We start from the raw sequence: 14699 nt of genomic DNA, 5'->3' as shown, positions 1-14699 counted from the left end.
TCCTCTGGGATCTCATGCATCCACCACAAATTCTCAAAGATAAACTTCTCAAACTTTCGATCAAAATGAAACATTTAGTGGAAGGATACTGAACTAGATGGACCACTGGGAGGTGACAGAGCCCAGTTCAAATCCCTTCTCCCATTCAGGTGGGGGGAGACTTAAACTAGGGTTCTCCCACATCCCAGGTGAGTACCCTAACCACTGAACTAAAAGTTATAAAGGACGGCCACCCCTTTCCTTGCCCCCTGGGCCAGCCACAAGGGCCTGAACTGGTAGATGAGCTCTTATTGCCCTTAGTGGATTGGGCCCTACAAGTGAGTTAGGTGGAGTAGCACGCATTTATGCCCCTGGTTCATGCATTACTCTGGGGTTTAGGCATGGGGCTACAGTACATATGCGCACAAGGATAGGCACAGAGGAAATTCTACTGAAAAAATTTAGTTGCTGGGCAAGTTTAGGTAGTTACAGGGCTCAGTCAGTGACTGGATGATCCAAGGTGCTTCAGAGGAAGATGCAAGAAATCCTTGCAAAATAAAGTTTCCTCTCCACTTCTCTCAGACATTTTCACATTTCCTGAATTACATGTACTTATCTCTGTGATATAGTGTACTAATCCTTTAAACAATGATAGCCTGGAGTGTAATCAAGGAGGCCCTGCCCTGGGATTGGGCTACATAAAGAGGAAGAGGCAACAAGGTGGAGAATAAAAGTCGTGCAGGGTAGTTTGTGTGTTTCCTCAGGTTCTAGACTAGCTTGAGGCTTTGTTTTGGACTTTAAGTTTGGGAGCTGTGAACCAGAGTTCTGAGATAAGGGCCTTTGAACTATTATTCCAAATGCTCCTTCCCTGGGCTATGTTAAAGGAAATATACTTATTCTGATTAGTTAGTTTTGGTTTCTCATTGAGTTGATCTCCGCAAGACAATTGATTAATACTGCATTGAGAGGAAAATTTAAGTAAGGTGTACCTGCAGTGCCACTGCTGGCCATAAGAGGCCCACCCCTTTACAATATCCCTTTCAACCCTTTTAAACAAAACAAAAAAAAAACAAAACAAAAAGTTGTTACTGACCTTCTAAGACGGGGTGGGCAAACTATGGCCTGTGGGCCGGATCTGGCCTCTTGTGGCTTTGGATCCAGCCCGCGGGACTGCCCCCCCGTGGCACCACAGGCCCCGCGCCGCTCTCCAGAAGCTGCCGGCAGCACACCCCCGCGGTCCCCAGGCAGGAGGGGCTCCATGTGTTGCTCTTGCCTCCAGGCACCGCCCCCACAGCCCCCATTGGCTGGGAACAGGCCAATGGGAGCTTCAAGGAAGGTACCTGGAGGCGCAGCAAGGGCAGCACACATGGAGCCCTCTGCCCGCCTCCCCTGTCCCAGGGGCCTCAGTGCTTCCTAGAGCAGTGCGGGGCTGGGGACAGGGCAGGTAGGCAGGGAGCCTGCTCTGGCTCTGGTGCATGCCGCTGCCACCCTGGAGCCTGAAGCCCTCCTGCACCCTGCCCTCAACTCCCTGCCCTGAGCCCCCTGCCTGCACCTCACACCCCTCCTACACCCCAACCCATTTCCCTGAACCCCTTCATACACCCTGCACCCCTCCTCTGCCCCAATACCTTGCCCTGAGCCCCTTCCTGCACACAGCACCCCCTCCCACATCACGCACTCCCTCCCGCACCCCAACCCCCTGCCCCGGCCCTGTATACAATTTCCCCACTTAGATGTGGCCCTTGTCCCAAAAAGTTTGCCCACTCGTTCTGAGATGTCTCAGTCCAGAAATTCTTCAGCTTGCTTTTGGTTTGATACGATAACTCTCTGTAGGATGAAAAATCTTATAATTTGCAGACCACCAGTAGTGTGTGATAAGAAAAATAACAAAAATGTAACAGGGCATAGATTTCTGCAGAATTTGACATCTTGTTTGTATGGAAAGATGAAAACTTTTCATTGGCTTTCTATTGGTAGTAGCGATGAGAGACTTGGGTGAAGTCATAAGGAAGTAATTTAGGTAACTCTTTACAAAATGTACAGAAGATCTTGTAAGGAAGCATCCTGGGCCCTGAGGTTTTCTTTGCTATTGACCACTCCAGCTGCTCAAGGACTGATACAGAGTACACTGGAGCCTTCCTCTGCTACAGAGAGATTCTACAGTTCAAGACCTTTGAAAGTAAGGAAAGAATAAAAAAGATATAAATTAATGGATCTGAGGGGGATCTTGTCAATTTTCTAAGTGTATATGAATAACAAGTAATAAGCTCGTACTTAAGAGGGAACAAAAGGAATAGAAAATCCTACATATGTATGTGAAAGTAGGCCAAGTTAATGTTGCCACAGTGACCTTAACCTTTGAAATTTAGTGACTTTTCAGTGCTTTGAATGTTGTATTACCATTAGTTTTTTGCACTTAATTTTTAAACATTACTTCCACATTTTCTTTTTTTTCTTTTAAGGAATCAATTTTCACAGTTTGAGGTCTTCTGACTTAACCACTAGAGTTTGTAAGCTACTTGTATTGCAACTATTAACTTGTATATCTCACTAACTATACTGGTGATGTCAACAGAGCTTGTATGCTCATTGAATAAACAAGTGCAAACTGGTCTGCACAGGAGCTGCAATAATGCATCTGTTCTATTCTTAAATAAACTTCAGTTGGCTTAAGGGAACTTTCTGCTGTATGAGCTCAGTATGCAATATTCAAATAATTATAACAGTTACAATAATATTACTAATTACAATGTTTTGTCTATATATGTCAAGTGCTTTACTATGCACAGCATGGTTTGCTCCATTGTTAGGGTTGCCAGGTGCCAGGGAGTTGCGAGGGCAGTGCCTGTGCACAGAGGTAGCTTGCACCATGCAGAGCCGCCTGGTCATGCCTAACCCTAGGAGCCGAGGAACATGTCACCGCTTCCAAGCCCCCGGAAGTAAGAGCTGCCCAGAGTCCACACCCTCTCCCACAGCCCAACCCCTGCCCCAGCCTGGAGCTCCCTCCCGGAGCCCGCACCTCCTCCCATGCCTCTGCGCTAGCCCTGAGCCCTCTCCCACACCCAAACTCCCTCCTGGAGCCTGCACCCTGCCTCCTCTCCCACACCCCAGCCCTGAGCTCCTTCCCACACCCAAACTCCCTCCCAGAGCCTGCACCCCTTGCACCTCTGCCCTGGCCTAGAGCCCCTCCTGCACCCAGAACCCTTAGTTTCTGGCCCACCCCAGAACCCGCGCCCCTAACCCAGAGCCCATACCCCCTCCCACACTCTGACCCCCTTGGCTCCCAGCCCCCCCCTCCAGCTCCTGCCTGGAGCCCCCTCCCAGACCCTAAGCCCCTCATTTCTGGCTTCACCCTGGAGCCCACACCCCCAGCCAGAGCCTTCTCCCCATAGGCGTTGACTCCATGGGTGCTCCAGCCCTGGAGCACCCATGGGGAAAAATGGGTGGATGCTTAGCACCCACTGGCAGCTCCCCGCCCCACCCCATCTCACCTCCGCCTCCACTTCCTCCCCTGAGCACACTGCGTGCCCGGTTTTTTCTCCTCCCAGCTTCTGGGAGGAAGCAGGGAGGAGGGGGAATGCGGCGCACTCGGGGAAAAAGGCAGGTCCGGGGTGGGGATTGTGGAAGGGGTCCAATAGGGGCAGGGAGGGAGCAGAGTTGGGATGGGGACTTTCGGGAAGGGGTTGGATTTGGGGTGGGGCAGGGGCTGGGAAAGAGTGGAGTCGGGGCAGGGTGCGAGCACCCACTGGCACCGGGGAAAGCTGGCACCTATGCTTGTCTCCCTCTTACATCCCAACCCTGACCCAGCCCAGTAAAAATGAGTGAGTGAGGGAGGGAGAGAGCGAGCAACAGAGGGAGGGGGAATGGAGTCAACAGCGTGTGGGGCCTCAGAAAAGGGGCATGGCAGGGGTGAGGCCTTGTAGAAGGGGCAGGGCAGGGACGGGGCAAGGGTGTTCAATTTTGTGTAGTTAGAAAGTTGACAACCCTATCATATATATGGAGTAACTGATGCACAAAGAGATGGAATAGCTTTTGCAGGATCACACAGTGAATCTTTAGCAGAGTCAGGAATAGATCTTCTGTCTATAATCTACCCTATAGTCAATTCACTAGACCACATCTTTCCTTTCATATGTTTCTGTAAAACAACAGAAAAGTTTCCTGAATCAAACAAATTGGGTGCTGTATCAGAAATTATACAAAGGTGCTAGTTCTCAATGAGGAATATGGGAAAAATTCAGCCCTGGTGTAACAGATAACAGCTCACACCAATTTCAATGAAAACTACACTGGTGTAGACCCGCATAGATAGAGAAACAAATTCAGTGCTACTTCAAGTTTCAAACTTCTACCATTTTTGCTATGGCTCTATCCAATATTACAGTTACGTTATATCCAGTAATATTTTTGTTTACATTTTCAAAGTTCAAACCCCACAGACTTAACTCCCAATGAAGTAAATACATCTTTTGTTTGAGTAAAGGCTAAGACCAACAGAATTTAAAGAGCAGAAATTGAAATCTGTCTGTCTCTCAAGTGCACAGCAAACGTACCTGAACAGTTTAGCACTGAACATGAAATAATACAGTTGGTAGTATGCTGGGGAGCACAGCTTTCTTCTAAGCAGTTGACCCAGATTTGATTCTGTGCCCCTTGCAACTACAATTTTACATAGATTGTAAATTCTCATGGCTAAAACTTTTCATCCATTTATATAGGGCCTAGCTCAATGGAGCCACCAGTGCTTAATTTGTAAAGAAAGGTGCCTGGGCTCAAAAAAATATTTTACTTTCATTACTGATGTGGCAAGACCAGAGGTGTCAGGGCTATCTATCACCTGCCAAGCCTAGAAGTGCACTGGCAAGCCCTGGCACAAATTAAGCACTAGGGGGCCACTATCCCAAACTGGGTCCAACTGCAACTGCTGAGGCCGTAGAAAGTAGGAAGAATGTAATTATCCATGTTGGAATTTAGCCAGGACAGAAGGCAGACATCTCTATTTTTAAGGAAAATACTGTGAATTTTTTAAAGGAATGCTATCTTAAGAACATATTGTTTTAGTAAACACTTTTTAAAATCTGAGCTTACAAATAAAAGCTCAAATTATTAAAAGTTTAATAAGTATTTTCACATTGTCAAGTTGGTTTACCTTTTGCATTTCTCTCATTATGGACAATGAAAACAAACTTGTAAACTTTTATTTCTAGCTAGTTGCTTATCTTCATTCAAGAAGAGTGCTGAAATCTTTGGGTGCAGTCACCACAGTGGAGTGTATAAATGTTTGTTTTAAAATGTATCTATTGTAATTTAAATATCAGGTAAACATTGCTATGGGACTTAGATTTTTGTAGTGGCTTTTTTAAAAAAACAAACTGGAATTCTTGTGCCAAATTTGACCTGATAGATAGTATCCTTTCAACAATCAAAAGTGATAAGGATCTTTGTTCTGTGTTGATCCAAAAGGTGAACCCTCCATTTCAGATGTGCTCCCTAGCCTCATCCTGACATTGATTCATAACTAATTGCTGGAGGTTTTATCCTAAGAAGGAGCCTTTTATTTAATGTGTTATCCACAGTGTATTTATGTGTGTTCATAGGTGCAAGTGCATGTTCATAGCCTTATTTGTGTTTCAGTGCAGCTTCTTTTGACAACTAGTGTTACAGACATAAGAACTGTGATAACCTCAGTAAAATGAAGATAGTGGTAACCTCAGAAAAGTGTGCATGCTCTTACTGGCTCTTCCTCCCAAGTCCCAAACACAATGTAAATTTCTCTTACCTTTACAGAGCCAAGTATTGGCTATAATATCTGCCACAGCATCCACCTTTTTCCCCCAGGTGTGGCGAGCACATTTTTGCAATGAAAGATGCATATGCATAAATCTATGGTGAATTACCTGGTGTACTAAGGGCATTATGTTGAAACTAGAGAAACCTGTATGGTCACATCTATAGCACTTTGCTAAATAACAAATGCAACATTTTCCTGGCTCTTACACCACAGCTGTAGTACACCCACCTTAGTAACTGTGTAACTGTTTAAGGATGAATTGTATCTTGGCTTCTATTCTAGTATTTGGCTGAAATGTAGGGAATATTTCCCAACAGATGCCACTTGTGGCAATGTAGTTAGGTGAAGATGTATTGGTTGTGCAAGGTGTATACTATGGCTCAAAGTGGTTTCATTATATACTGGGTTTATAGTTCAGTTCAATGGCTCTCAGCACCCCCACTTTAAAAATTATTCCAGCACCCCTGCTCTGGCTGCTTCTGTAACTACCTGAATATGGGTGTAAATGTCATTGCTAGGCATACCCTTATTTATGTGATGTATTGGGGGAGAAAAGTTGTGGCAGAAGAGTTACACCCTGTAGTGGGGTGGTGACCCACTCCAGCCCTGACAGGGTTGGAACCAGCCCTAGGATAGGGCTGGCAGGCTGGGAGAACAGCCGAGGCTGAGTGGGGAAACAGTCACAGCTGTGGCCACACCCCAAATGGACTCGGCTGGCCCTATAAAAGAACTGCTGGGCTGAAGCAGTCTTAGTCTCTCTCTGTTTACAGAGGGAGATGGGCCTCGTTGCAGAGAGCTAGAGAAAGGGTACCTGAGTGGAGCAGGGCTGGGGAAAGGCAGAGGAGTTGGGGAGCTCCAGCCTGGAAAGCCCCAAGCTGCAGCCTAGCATAAGGCCAATGGGTACTGGGAGTTGCAGAGGGCAGCCCAGGGATAGGCAAAGGCAGCAGGTCCAAACCCAACCTTTCCAGTGATGAGTAGACTGATACTGCAGTCTGCCCCAGAGCATGGGGGCTAGACAATGACTGGCAGTAGCCGTATACTGAGGTGAGGTGAGGTGGGGATAGTAGGTGGGGGTTCCCTGGGGAGGGGAGACACTAAGACTGAGGGGTTACTGCCAGGGGGTAGCGCCTCAGATAACAGGGCACTGGGTCCAGGGAGGAACACGGGGCCAGAGGACAGGTGGATCACTAGCCTACAGAGAGTGCTCCAGATCTGGAATGAGCTAATTCCCAGAAGTCACCAGCAGGAGGTGCCACAGAGGTGAGTCCGCACGTCTACACACCCTTTATTTATCAGCCATGAATTAAGGTTCTGAACCTGACTGACCCTGAATACATGCAACACTTTATCTGCATACTATTCTCAAGATTTAAGTTCTTCAGAGGGAGTATCCAGTTGCCACAAGCATGTCTGTGATGAGAAATGTTATCTGCCATTGCATTATATACTTAATAAACATTAATTTACATACAAGAGCCTCAGGAGATAGGTAGGTATTATTATCTTTGTTTTAAAAAGGAGGAAATGGTCTCAGAGAACACATGACTTGCTGGCAAGCCCTAGCTCTCTGGAATCAGTTAAAGAAAGCATGTGGGACTCCCAACAAATGTAACCAATTCTTGTCCGTTATTATCAAACCAAGATGCATTGGACTTGCCTCAAGATTATAAAGTGGGTCACTGTGATGTTTGACTAAAGCTTATCTTCCAGAAAGGCATCTAGTTTTGATTTGAAGACTCAAGAGGAGGAGGATAAACTACTTCCCTTGATAGTTTGTTCCAAAGGTGAATCATATACTATTATTATTATTATTTATTATTTTATTATTTCTAATTTGAATTTTCTGGCTTCAGCTTCCAGCCATTGGTTCTTGTTATGCTTTCTCTGGTACATAAAGAGTCCTTTACTATTCAATAATTTCTCCTTCTGAAGGTACTTAAACGCACTTATCAAGTCACCTTTCAATCTTCTTATTTAAATGGAAGTATATGTAACATGGATAAATCCATATTGCATTTCATCCCAAGACAGATCATGCTAGACTAATTTGGTGTCTTGAGATAGAAAGAAAGAGGAAATGCAGTAGATCTATCTGGACTTCAGAAAGGCATTTGATATGGCACTATGTGAGAAACTAGTTAACTGGGAGATGATGAGGATTAGAATGAGAATTGTAAGGTGAGTATGAACCTGCTAAAGGGGAGGAGGAGACAATGGGTTGTGCTGAAAGGCCTCTCAAGGTGGAGGGAGATTACTATCAAGTGGGGTCCCACAGGGATCAGTTCAGGTCCAGTTCTGTTCAATATCTTCATAAATGATTTAGATAATGACAGAGTATACTTACAAAGTTTGTGTACAATACCAAGATGGGAGGAGTTTCAAGTTCTTGGAGGATAGGATTAAAATTCAAAATGATCTGGAAAAACTGGAGAAATGGTCTGAAGTAAATAAGATGAAATTCAATAGGGACAAATATAAAGTACTCCACTTAGGGCTGGTCTACACTACGGGGGAAAATCGATCTTAGATACGCAACTTCAGCTATGTGAATAACGTAGCTGAAGTCGAAGTATCTAAGATCGAATTACTCACCGTCCTCACGGTGCGGGATCGATGTCCACGGCTCCCCCTGTCGATTCCGCAACTCAGTTCGAGTTGGTGGAGTTACGGAATCGATATAAGCGCGTTCGGGGATCGATATATCGCGTCTAGATGAGATGCGATATATTGATCCCCAAGCAATCGATTGCTACCCGCCGATACGGCAGGTAGTGAAGACATATCCTTAGGAAGGAACAATCAGCTGCACACATACAAATTGGGAAATGACTACCTAAGAAGGAATACAGCAGAAAGAGAATGGGGGGCTTATATGATCACAAGCTGAATATAAGTCAACAGTGTAAGTGTTGCACGCACAAAAAAAAAAGTGAACAGCATATTAGCAGGAGTGTTGTAAGCAAGACATAAGAAGTAATTCTTCCACTCTACTCCACGCTGATAAGGCCTCATATTCAGAGTGCCTTACTTCAGGAAAGATGTGCACAAATTGGAAAAAGTTCAGAGGAGAGCAACAAAAAATGATTAAAGGTCTAGAAAACATGACCTGTAAGGAAAGATTGAAAAAAATAGGATTTGCTTAGTCTGGAAAAGAGAAGACCTAGAGGGGACATAACAGTTTTCAAGTACATAAAAAGTTGTTACAAGGAGGAGGGTGAAAAATTGTTCTCAACCTCTGAGGATAGGACAAGAAGCCATGGGCTTAAATTGCAGCAAGAGAGGTTTAGGTTGGACATTAGGAAAAACTTCCTGTCAGTAGTTAATTCTGGAACAAATTGCCTAGGGAGGTTGTGGAATTTCTGTCATTGGAGGTTTTTAAGAACATGTGAGACAAACACCTGTCAGTAATGATCTAGTTATTATGTAGTCCTGCTTTGAGTACAAGGGACTGGACTAGATGACCTACTGAGGTCCCTTCCAGTCTTGCACTTTGATGATTCTAGGAAGCAGCTGAGTCAGTAACAGTCTGAACAATACATAATAATAGTCCAAACAGCAGGTGTGTAGCAGCAGGTCCTGACTAATTCCACACACCCAACTCTATGTACACATAGAGACAGGAACACTGAGTGCATGGAGTGGGAACCAGGAAAGAGCCAGGAGTAGGGAGCAATAAGCAGGAAGGGAACGAACACACACACATGTTCAAGCATCAAACATCAGGATGACTCAACAGAAGAACCCTGAATTCACATGCTACATCCAAGAATCTACTTCTTCTGTTGTACAATCTTAATACTTCCTCTCCCTTCTTGATGATAGGACCCTTTGAATCTTTTCAAGTTGTGAAAACAGCCTACTTTGTTATCACCCAGCCAAGTTACACATATTTAAGTGACTTAATTTTTTTCATAAGTTAGTCTTTCCAACTTCCTGATTTTTCTTAAGGTTTCTCTGGATTCTCTCAATTTTGTAAATACATTTCTGATAATATGCTATCCAAAGGAAGTGACTGATATTCCTGATAGTATGAGCAGCTTTTTTGTAGCCATGTTGGTTCCAGAATATATTGGAGAGACAAGGCAGGGGGTGAGGTAATATCTTTTATTGGACCAAATAAATTCTGATGAAGTCTGTCCAAAGCTGTACAGAGAAGGAATATTACTCCCTTCTCTATTAACTGCAGCCCAAAATTACACTGGCCTTTTTCATTGCCAATAAAACATGTCTAACTTACTCTCCACTATCACAATGATCTATTCTGCAGTATTACTGATTTCTCCTTCTTATTAGATGTTGGTGTATCAGATTATTTTACTTCTAGATGTTCTAAATGGTACTTTTCTGTGTAGAATATCATTTTGTTTTCCGCTCTGTTTTCTTTTCTTTCAAGGTCTTTTTATTTCTCTGTCCTCACTGGTGTGCAAATTCCTCCCAATTTAGCATCATTTATCAACTTCATTAATGCATTGTTTACTTTCTCTTTCAGATCATTAAATAAGGTATGATATAAGACTGGTCCTAACAGCAGTCCCTGTGGTACCCTACTTGATACATTGTTTGGGAGTGCTGTTTATCTGATAGATGAAGTATTTACTGGTAGTTTGCTTCTTGAAGTATTTAATCTTATCTCTGCTAAAGTCTATGTGGAGTCGTTTCACCCCATCACAAATATGTAATAATCATACTTTGTACTTGTAGTGCATTCCATAGGAGGAGCTGAAATCATTACAAAGGTAGCTATTATCCCATTTTATGTCTAGGGAAACTGAAGGACAGAGACTTAATTCACATAAATCAGTTGTGGAATCATGAAGAAAACTCAGGGCTCCTGATTACCAATCCTTTGTTGTGACTGTTAGACCTTATCCTCATCCTCATAGACCTTCACACAGACCTGCCAAGGCTGCTTTTCCTATTAGATTACTGCTTTGGGCCCTTTTTAAAGGGCTACTGGGAAATCTGGCTCATCTACTGTTTTTTTTTTTTTCTGGTGCGAAGCACCATGCTGAGGATGAAGAGTGTTGCATATGAAATAAGTGTGTTAAGAAATAAATCCTGGCACTAAAATATTTAAATATCAGTGTGACAATCTGCATCCCTATGTCCACCCCATTTTCAAGACTATGATAAATTTTGTATGAAATATGTTTTGAAAGGTATCATTTGAAAACTCATGATTTGCTGATCATTATTGTCCCAGTAAAATATGTGTCAATTAAATCAAGTGGACTATCACGTGGTTAAGTGGCCATTCTTTGACAGGAAAAGGGATGAAAGCAAGAAATGTATAGCTTAGCAAAGAAACAGCTGGAGGTTCTGATCCCCACAGACTCCCAACTGGAGATGATTCTCAAAGAAGAGGAAAAGGTATAAGAATGGGGAGCAGATGCCCCATGATATCTCTCCTTTTATTTCTACCCACAGCAGCCCAACACCTGAGGAACAAAGAAACAGCTTTGGATTAAAGGCGGGATCCTGTCTGAAAGGAGTTCAGTCAGTAAGACTATAACTTGTGGTGAGAGAGATCCTTTGCTTTGAATTTGCTTTAACTTGTTAAGTTAGCTATTAGTTACATTTTACTTTTATTGCAGCCAATTCTGACGTTTATGCCTCATTATTTGTAATCTCTTAAAATATATCTTTCTGTAGTTAATGAACTTGTTTTATTTAGACCTGTGTTTGGATTGAAGTGCTTGAGAAATTTCATTTGGGATAACAGGATTTTTGCATGTCATTTTCTATTAATAAAATGACAAACTTTATACGAGCTTGTATTGTCCAGGAGAGGGCTGGGCAGTACAAGATGCACATTTCTAGGGGAAAATCTGGGACTGGGAATGTGCTGGTGTTGCACTGCAAGGTAATACAAGAGTAGCAGGCCATAGCACTCAGACAGTATAGCTGGCAGTAATTTACATGCTGGAGGCTGTGTTTGGGCAGACCAGGAGTGGTTGCTCTCACAGCGAAGCAGGGTAAAAGGCTCCCCACACTGGAGAAGTGAGGGGACACAGCTGTTTACCAGTCCAGATTGTTCCCTGGGTAATGTCACAGTCATAGTCTGTTCTTCTAACTTTTTTCTCATCATTTAGATTATCTAAATCTAGATTTCCTGGACACTTTCAGAGGACAGGATTCTGAGAAACCACAATTCTTTGTTTTTTATTTTCACATTTCTCAGATTTTCCAGTTCCTCCCATTACAGTTTGAAATGGCTCTGAAAACTTTTTTGGGATATCTTAAAATTGTTCAGGTTTTCTCTGGAGACAAAGAACAAACTCTTCTGTAGAAAAAATCCCCGGGAATGCATGTTTTGTATATAATAGAGATGCTGAAGCAGGAGGGCCAGAGGGCCATGGCCCCATCACTTTTTATTGGCTGTAAGGGCGAATGATGGGGAAGAGAGGAGCAGGCAGCATCATGGGTTAGGTTGAGGGAAGAGATGGCGCGAGAATGGGGCATCGGGGGAAGAGGCAGTGTGGGGCCAGGGCCCTGGGGGAGGGGGAATGGGTGCCACAGGAGCAGGGCCTCAGGGGGAAGGGGCAGCATGGGGGTTTGGCCTGGGAGGAAGGGGTGGCGCAGGAAGTAGGGCCACAGTTCGAGCGCTAATATCAGTCCTTCAGACTTTGGGCAGGAGCATCAGCAGACTGGCCTCACCTTCTCTCCTTTTGTACTGCTGCAGCAGCCAGTAGATACTGAAGGAGATACTGCAGTGTGTCCTGCATGCGCTCTTACCAACAGTGGTGAAGAAAACAGCAAGGGAGCTCCATGACCCACAACAATAGTGGGTGAAGTTGTATGAGAGTAGCAGCTAGCTAACTCTAGCCTCAGAAAGGGTCAAAAATGTTAATAAGTACAGCTAGCATCAATATTTTTAGATAGGCTGGCTCCAGCTGGGCTGTGAGCTCCTGCTGCTCTGAGCAGCATGGTAAGGGAGCGGGGGGGTTGGATAAGGGCAGAGGGTCCGGGGGGTGGGGGCAGTTAGGGGACAGGGATCAGGGGGCAGTTGGATAGGGGTTGGGGTCCTGGGGGAAGTTAGGGGCAGGAGTGTGGATAGGGGTTGGGGCAGTCAGGGGACAGGCAGCAGCGGGAGGTTGGATGGGTGGAGGTTCTGGCAGGGGGTCAGGGGACAAGGAACAGGGGGGATTAAATAGGTGTGAAGTCCTGGGGGGCCTGCCAGGGGGCAGGGGTGTGGATAGGGGTCAGGGCAGTCAGGGGACAGGGAGCATGGGGGTTGGATAGGGGGTGGGATCCCAGGGGGGCAGTTGAGGTGGGGTCCCAGGAGGGGGCGGTCCAGGGACAAGGAGCAGTGGGGATAGGATGGGTCGGGGATTCTGAGGGGGGCAGTCAGGGGGCAAGAAGTGGGAGGGGGCGGGGGGTCAGGCTGTCTGGGGAGGCACAGCCTTCCCTACGTGGCCCTCTATATAGTTTTGCAACCCCAATGTGGCCCGCACTTAAAAATCCTTACTAGTGAATACTTTTCATCTAAACTGAATCAATTTGGGTATATCCCAGAATAAACTTGCTAATTATCTCCAGAATCTATAGACCAGACCTCTACATAGTAATGGGACAATAAACAATAATTGATTGTAGTGGGGGAGATAAATATAGTGGCAAAATATTTCACAAGCCTATCTAAAAATATTGATGCTAGCTGTACTTCAGTAGATGCTGAAGGAGATACTGCAGTGTGTCCTGCATGCGCTCTTATCAACAGTGGTGAAGAAAACAGCAAGAGAGTTGCTTTTGCCTCCCCTGGAATTGAAACCTCCTCACCAGTTATTGGGAGTGGACTACATCCACCCTGATTGAACTGGCCCTGTCAACACTGGTTCTCCATTTGTGAGGTAACTCCCTTCTCTTCGTGTGTCAGTATAATAATGCCTGCATCTGTAATTTTCACTCCATGCATCTGAAGAAGTGGGTTTTTTACCCATGAAAGCTTATGCCCAAATAAATCTGTTAGTCTTTACGGTGCCACCAGACTTCACGTTGGTTTTGTTGCTACCTAGACATCCAACAGCAGCTGAGGATCCAACATGACCCAAAGCTGAGAACCCAAATAATAAATTGTTGACATGATTGAGGAATCTCCAGGAGGCAATAACACTTCCACTGTTGTTTTTTTGTAGCTCCTTGCAGCCCACAAGCATTATTTTAGCCAGCTAGCTCTCAGCCACATCCCAGTTTGGAACGACATGAACTGAACTGCTAATCTACACCAAACTGATTTACATCTCTGATTGAATGGAGAAGTGTCCTCCTCCTGAAGGTACCACAGTCCACACACTTCCTAAATGATTTCCTTAATGGCCTCTGTGATAGTCCGAGGCCAGCTGGGAACAGCAGAGTAGTAGAAGGGAGATATACTGGCCACTGGATAAACAGTTTTCTGTTCCCTGAGTGACCGGAGCAGGGGCTGCTCCAGGCTGATGAGAACACCTGAATCCAATTAACCTGCTAAGAGTCAGGTGAGGCTGTTAAGCACCTGACTCTAATTAAGGCCCCTCATAAAAGAGCTCACTTCAGTCAGGCCAGAGGGAGCCAGGGAGCCAGAGGGGAGGAAGTGCGTGTGAGCGAGCGAGGAACTGGAAGCAAGAGGCGTGCAAGAAGCTGAGAGTGAGTAGGCATAGTGCTGGAGGACTGAGAAGTACAAGCGTTATCAGATATCAGAAGGAAGGTCCAGTGGTGAGGACAAAGCTGGTGTTGGGCGGAGGCCATGGGGAAGTAGCCCAGGGAATTGTAGCTGATGCGCAGCTGTTCCAGGAGGCACTCTAGACAGCTGCAGTCCACAGGGCTCTGGGCTGGAACCTGGAGTAGAGGGTGAGCCTGGGTTCCTCCCAACTCCTGATCAAACACAGGAGGAATTGACCTGGACTGTGGCTTCTACCAGAGGGGAAGGTCTCTGGGCTGTTTCCCAACGCGC

This window comes from Gopherus flavomarginatus, chromosome 4 (genome assembly GCF_025201925.1).
Source record: "Gopherus flavomarginatus isolate rGopFla2 chromosome 4, rGopFla2.mat.asm, whole genome shotgun sequence".
Classification (NCBI taxonomy): Eukaryota; Metazoa; Chordata; order Testudines; family Testudinidae; genus Gopherus; species Gopherus flavomarginatus.
This window is presented reverse-complemented; position numbering follows the sequence as displayed.